The 7,689-nt window shown below is 30.5% G+C and overlaps 1 pseudogene; it reads right to left on the bottom strand.

The window, feature by feature from the left end:
• Positions 1–4,788: 4,788 nt before the first annotated feature.
• Positions 4,789–6,258, bottom strand: LOC109337905 (annotated as a pseudogene).
• Positions 6,259–7,689: the final 1,431 nt, after the last annotated feature.

Here is a 7,689-nt window from a genome sequence, read left to right as displayed (position 1 = left end):
CGGGTTTAAAATGTTACATGGGTACTGAACATGTGAGCCTAAAGTTAGTTCATTATCATAATTAGATGTGAGAAAAAAATTATTGTAACTAAAATAAGGTTAACACACTAAAGTAGTGGGAAAGATTAACATTAGATGAATAAGGCCACACATAATAAAAATGAAGACTATGATTCTATAGTTATTACCAATGTAACATCTAATCATGAGGTTTCTGTTTAGCAAATGCTGAAACAAATAACATGATCAATTCATATTTCCTCAGTCAATGTCAATATAACCTCTAATCATAAAGTTTATGTTTGACAAATAGTTAAACAAATAACATGACCAATCTATATTTCATGCTTTGGAATATCTTGAGACCATAGAATCCCACGATACGAGACTAACATAAAATTCTAAGAAACCACATTTCTTTAAGCCAAATGAAGATAATAGATTTATTGAACATAAATTGGAAAAAAAATTATAGGAATGATAATGAAAAAAAAATGAGAAAAGTAGAATATGACATACGTGAGTTAGTTTGACAGTTGAAGACAGTAGACTTGTTGAACAGAAATTGAAAAAATTGAGAAAATGCGAAATAATTATGAGCATGATGAAGTAAAAATAAAAAAGAAATCATACATATTAGTTGGTTTGATAGTTGAAGATAATAGATCTATTGAGCAAAAGTTGAAAAGTGGAGAAATAATGTGTAGTTTGAGTAGAGAGAATGTAAAAAAATGGTAGAGTGTCTAGTTTAATAGATAGAACAGTGTGTAATTTTATTTGACAAAAATAACATTTTCTATGGACACTTGTCACACATGTAGAGTATCTAGTTTAGTAATTTCATTAGTCCTTTCAATTTATATAGAGATATAAGGTTATATGCGCATTCACACGAGACGATATTTTTTACTGCATGGTTAAAAACACAAATGTTATTGGTGCGATCACATGGTTCAGAGCACACATATTACTCATGCATTCATATGGTTAATAACATACAGGTTATCATGTATATTCAAATACATAAGGAAAATAAATAACAATGATGTTGTGAAACTTCCTATTAAAAATGTTACAAAGAAAATACCAGTAAAACAAAATTGTCATAAACTCCCCTATGATACATTCCAAAAGTCATATACTTGTAATGCCAACACCATTAAAAACCATATAAGAAAACAATGAAATTCATATTCACTATTTCGAGGCCAAATTTCATATAATTGATAGGATTATTATGCAAACTAATAACTTTATCAAAACTCAACATGACTTTCAGTAAAAGAGAGACAAAATTGTGATACTAAAATATATGAAAACTCAAACAACTTCCAAGATAGCTGAATAAGTGATTTTGATTGTATCAAATAACTCAATTAGTAATTTTTAATAGATTATGGTGTAAATAAGTGATTTTAGTTATATATATTTAACAAAGTTATACTTATTCTTCAAAATTTATTTTATATGAGGTATGATTTTAAGTTAATCTCAACCCATGTGTTTGATTATGTAGTGTGGGTAGGTACATAGTAGTACCATAGAACTTTTTAGGAGCGAAAAATAAAGGAGGAAGTGACATCTAACACGTGATGATGTGGAAGAATTTTCTTTTATTATATACTTAATAGATTATTAAAGTATACATTGTAAAAAAGTGATTATGTAGTGTGGGTAGGTACATAGTAGTACCATGAAACCTTTTTTGAGGGAAAAAATTAAAGAGGGAATGACATATCGCAAGTGATGATGTGGAAAATCTCAACCCATAGGTTTGATTATGTAATATGGGTATGTAGATATTAGTATCCTAGAACCTTTATGTTTCGTTTGGTTGGGAGAAGAAAATAAGAAGAAAGAAATATGTGAGAAAGAGAGTGAAAAGAGAGAAATAGATGAGAAAGATATGAGAAATAGAAGGGATTTTAGTGTTGTTTGGTTGTATAAAAAAAGAAGAGAAAGAATTGATTTTTCTCCCCCACTCTTCACTGGATAAATATTTGTTGTCTCGAATTATGTTTCAAATCATGCCGAACATCAATAAAAATATTTCATGTCAATTAAAAAAATAAATGTTCATTATTTTTTATTTTTTTGTTTCAATATTATTGGTGCAGGACATGGTTTGAGACACAGTTTGAGACAATAGATCGGAGTCTCTCTTCTCCTCTCATTTTCTCTTCACTTGGGAGGAAAAAAAGATTTTGTGGGGCCCTCTTCTTTTTTTCTCTCCTCCCTCAAACTCTCTCCTAAAGCAAATGAGAGAAAGAATATATTTTTCCTCAACTTCTCTCCTCTCACTCTCTTTCTCTTCTATTTCTACCCTTCCAAATGAAGGCTTAAGGAGAGAAACAATTAAGGAGGAAATGACATGTGACAAGTAATATGTGGAAGGAGTTTATTTTATTATACAATTAATAAATCATTAAAATATACATTGTAAAAATGTGATTACATTGTGTTGGTAGGTACATAATAGTATCATGAAACATTTTAGAAGGAAAAAATTTAGGAGGAACTGACACGTGGCAAGTGATGATGTGAAAAATTCAACCAAATGTTTGACTATATCCTGTGGGTAGATAGATAGTAGTGCTATAGAACCTTTAAGGAGTGAAAAATTAAGGAAGATGTGACATGTGGCAAGTGATGATGTGGAAGAAATTTTCTAATTATATAATTAATAAATTATTAAAATATATATTCTAAAAATGTGATTATATAGTGTGGGTAGGTATATAGTAGTACATCGAAACCTTATATTTTAGGAGAGAAAAATTAAGGAGAAAGTAACATGTGGAAATGATGATGTGAAAGAAGTTTATTTTTTTATATAGTTAATAGATGGAAGAAAACATTATTATAAGAAATTCAATAAAATAATTAAAATTTATTTTGACCATTACACAAATGAATATTAAAAATAGTTATATGAAATATGTATGAGCCTAACATCATACTGTTGTGTAATATCAAATTTAAAGATCATTTATTAAATTTACAGGTGTAATTTTATATTTCACTTTCACCCTCACATGTAAATAAATTGATATAATAAGATTTGATAATAAAGCATCTCTCCATATCCGAAGATAACTTATCTCCTTAAATCTTCTCAATGTGTGACATGTGTTTTATTTTCCTTCACTCGAGAAGTTTTCATTTTAAAATATATTATAAAAGAAAATATAAGACACACGTTAAATACTAAATAAATTTAAAGAGATAAGTTATCTTCTTATATGAAGATATACTTTATTTACATAAGAATTTCAATATAAACCAAAAACTTTTTCTAACCATTATATAAATAATTATTTAAAATAGTTAAACCTAATATTTGAGCATGAAGTGAGACTATTATATAATATCAAAAAATTATATAAAATTATTTTTTTATAATATGATAAAATACATTTATTTGTGATTTTAAAAATCTCTAGATAGGAAATATGTTATAAACAAATCTTATTTTAATTATATTTTTTTTGATTAATTATCCATTTCAATCCCTCGTGTTTTTCAACCTTACAAATTTAGTTCGTAATAATTTTAAATTATCATTTTAGTATAATATTTTCAACATGGAATCACGTTAGTCCTTCTATCAATTCATGTCTATTAATATTAGGACTTGCCTACATATAATGTTAAGTGGTGATATAGCCACACATGGAATTGCCAACTCAACGAAAGACAACTTTCAACTAAAAAATTTCACTCGTTGCCTCACAAAAATGTCATTATTGACAACTTTAAACTGTAAATATTAGGTCTTATCTCCTAGATGAAGCATTTTGTAATTGGCCAAAGCTTTTATGCGAAATGCATATTAGTCCACTTAGAAGTGAATTGTTTTATACTTGTTGTATGGAAAAAATTGGTTATCGGTTACCGTTGTTTACACCTTTTAGAAGTCGTGGTAACATTATACGACTTCAATATAGAAGTAGTGATAGAGTAATTCAACTTCTGACAATATAGAAGTTGTGATGATACATAATGACTTCTGAATAGAAGTCGTGATGACACATCACGACTTCTGAATGGAAGTCATGATTGTGTAATACGACCTATAGTCAATATAGAAGTCGGGATGACACATAAAGACTTCTGAATGGAAGTCATGATTGGTGTAATACAACTTTTGGTCAGTATAGAAGTTGTGTGACATATCACAACTTTTGGATGACGTATAACGACTTATGGTCAACATAGAAGTCATTCTATGCCAATCTGACTTCCTACAGAAGTCGTATTTCGGTATCACGACTTCTAAATTGTGACAAATTGCCTCACAGAAATCGTAATTTATTATCACGACTTCTAAATTGTAACCAAAGCCTCACATAAGACGTACTTTAGTATCACGACTTATAAATAATAATTGTAGCCGGTCACAATTTTGACAGATCAGATTATGGACTATTCGATCGAACGGCTAGAAGAACAGTTTACTCGGAAGCGAACTAACTTGCAGTTCGCAAGTTAGTCACCACCTTTGTAATTCTATCTAGATCACAATTGAAAAGCCAATCTTTCCCTCATAATATTTAGCTATCTCCATGCAGTTGATGGCAACAAAGTGTATCTGCAGGTGGCCTCTATCATGCAATAAAGTAACATAAAAAGGGTCAATGAGAAAAAAATGAAGAAAAGCAAACCACATTTCAGTCAGGTTTAGAACGATAGAACTAAAAGAGACTATAATGATTACTACATAAAGGATGCAAATATCCAACCAAAAAATGTGGAATGTGTACTATTGCAGCACAAACCATCCATACCAATATTTATTACATGTAATTTTGACGCATCATAAGCTAGAAGATCTAACCAAGTCCCTATAAATTTTCTCTACTTGACTATGAATGCGCCATATGTTCTGGATGGTTATTTGAACTAGACACATTCCACCAAAACATTGCATGGTCACTAGGTTTTGAGTCATTCTTTCTGCTATCAGAATCCTTTCTTGCTAGATGTGCTTCCTAAGTTTTCGACGAACCGGGATTCTCTGTCAAAAATTGTTCCCAGAATAAATCATTTACACCAGTAGCCACAGGGGTCATTCCCACATGCTGGATTTTTGAAGCATCAAGATCAGGAACAACGGTTACATCTGGCTCAGAATTTATGTCAATTCCAAATGGCTTAGGCTGAACATTAACATCTATTAGCACACTAGATATAGCTTGACTTTCAGTACAACTTATAGAATCATCAAAATCCAAATTTGAATGACCTTGAACTAAAGCATCACTAATATCTACTACAATATTCTCCCAAAACTCCATATATGACTCAAGCCTATCCATTTTCTCCATGTTTAAAAAGAGAATGTCCATACTTTTGGCATTTTCTCTAGGAAACACTTGGGAAGTTCCTATAGGATCTTTAATTCTAGCTTCATCAAAGTTACCACTTCTCGACAACCTTCGTTTTCTATCGATGTTTTCTGACACATGTAAGAGACTAAAGGCCATAGGTTTTTGCAACACGAGAGAAATAGAAGAGAGCATATCTTGCTGCTTCTTTTCAAACTTTATCAAACGATCATTCCAACAACCTATCTGTTCCTCGTACATTTTCCTTTCTTGTGCATGTCTCTGTTTCACAAGAAGAAGTTGTTCTTTATCATGTTTCAGCTTCTCTATCTCATATTTCAAACTCTTCCGTTCTGAATCGGTCAAATGAGTATCCTCATATCCTTGGAGATTCTGCATAGAATGGCTATGAACTGGTTTACGCCTATGAATATTCTTCAAGAGATGCAATTCACCTCTCACAAAATCATCATGTGAAAATTCCCACAGTTCATGATCAACCTTTCTAAAGCCCTTATAAAACAGAAACCATGACATATTACAAGCACAAAAAAATCACAAGAATGAAATAATTACAGAACATAAAGTAGTCCAATCCAAGAACATATAAGATTCAATCTACTTACATAAGTATTGAGTTGTCGGACGAAGCTCGAAAAGTTCTTATGCTTGAAGAATTTCGGCAACAACAGCCTTGAGAATTCAGGCTCATCCCAAACAGCAAAACTTATATTTGATGGACTCCAAGAAACAATGGAGTTGGTGGAAGGATCATCCACCATTTCATATGTCTTGCTCACAAATGGAGGCAAGGTATTGGAACTACCTTGAGCTTCATTCATCATCACACACAACACAAGCTCCAAGACCCAGAGACAAATCTCAAAAAACTAAGTGAATCTTCAAAAAACTCACCCTTATCAATATCACACCTATAGTCACCTGATTCGTTATTCTCTTCGCAACGAGTACGTAATACATGGTACGTTGCCTTGACAAATACCGATACACTAGGAGTATATCGAGTAAGATTTTTATAGCTCTATGCACAGTTGTTTTTAGTGCTACTTCTTGTAGGTTTGAATAAACTTTTGTTTCAGAAATATCTAATGATAAAATTCTTTCTTATTTGTTGTAACTCATTCAAGTAATTGGGTGTAAATTACCAAAAAAATTTTGGCTTAAGCTATACATAAAAATCTTGATTCGTTCCTTAGAGGAAATCAGTTCGCAAAAGAACCCCAGAACCAATTTATGATTCTCTACCAAAACGAGAGAATTGTGTTTCAATGATGACACCATCATCCGGAAAACATTTTTTGCTATATTAAAAAAACAATATAAAACTTTACTTTCTTGTCCTAATTCTTGTTTCAAGGAATCCAAGTGAAGGGGAGTGAATAATTTTCCAAAACAGGTGAGCCTCTTTTACTAAATTCAATTAACAAACACTTTGCAAGCAAGTCTCACACGATTACCAGTTGTAGGTGAATCACATGCCAAAGATGATTTCTTTTTTGCAGATTCAAATGCTGAAACACCAAAGATGAGAGTGGAAACAACATAACATAGCCACAAAAAAGTTGTCATCCTTTGTCACTTCTACAAATATGCAAATTTCATTGTCTTTTCTATATTTGGCAAAAGCTCCAATGTTTCTGACCAACTTTTTTCTTTTCTTTTCAAAAGCAAAACTACATAGATTTTTCCACTGAAAATGGAATATTTTTAATGATTCTTTAATTTATTAAAAAATAAATTTGCTTGGTCAAGTAACAATAATTGGGGATTTAACTTCTAATGAGAAAAATGAAAACAGATATTAAAATGAACTTACCTATTCCATGAAGTTTGGTAGGAATAGTTCCCTTTTTTGTACTTCTAGATATTTTTTCTTCTTTTTTTTTTGATAAAAAACTAATACTTTTTATGACTTGTGTGATTGTCTCTCAATAAATGTTGCTCACATAAATCAAATCTTCTTTTTGATCATCCTTATAATGTAGTAGAGTCATACTTTATTACTAACTCATTATTGATCGAGCTTTGTATGTTGATGAATATAATTATTGGATCTTTAATGGGGTAAGCCAATTTTGATTTTTCTACTTAATATGTTTTCTTATTAATATTTCTCTGTTTATTTATTCTGGTTGATTTAATTTTAAAAAGAATTGGAATAAAAAAATGCAAGAAATAAAATATGATTTTAAGAAAGCCATTCCAAGAGCCTTTGACTCTGACCCGATGAATCTCACTGTTTTGACCTCGTGAATGGATTAAACTTTCATGATTGAATATCATATATAAATATTAATTTAACTTTAACTATTAACCATTCATTTTAAACAATTCATTTACA

This window comes from Lupinus angustifolius, unplaced genomic scaffold (assembly GCF_001865875.1).
Source record: "Lupinus angustifolius cultivar Tanjil unplaced genomic scaffold, LupAngTanjil_v1.0 Scaffold_15_89, whole genome shotgun sequence".
Lineage (NCBI taxonomy): Eukaryota > Viridiplantae > Streptophyta > Magnoliopsida > Fabales > Fabaceae > Lupinus > Lupinus angustifolius.
Note: the sequence above shows the minus strand (reverse complement) of the source record. Positions and strands in the feature narration are given on the sequence as shown.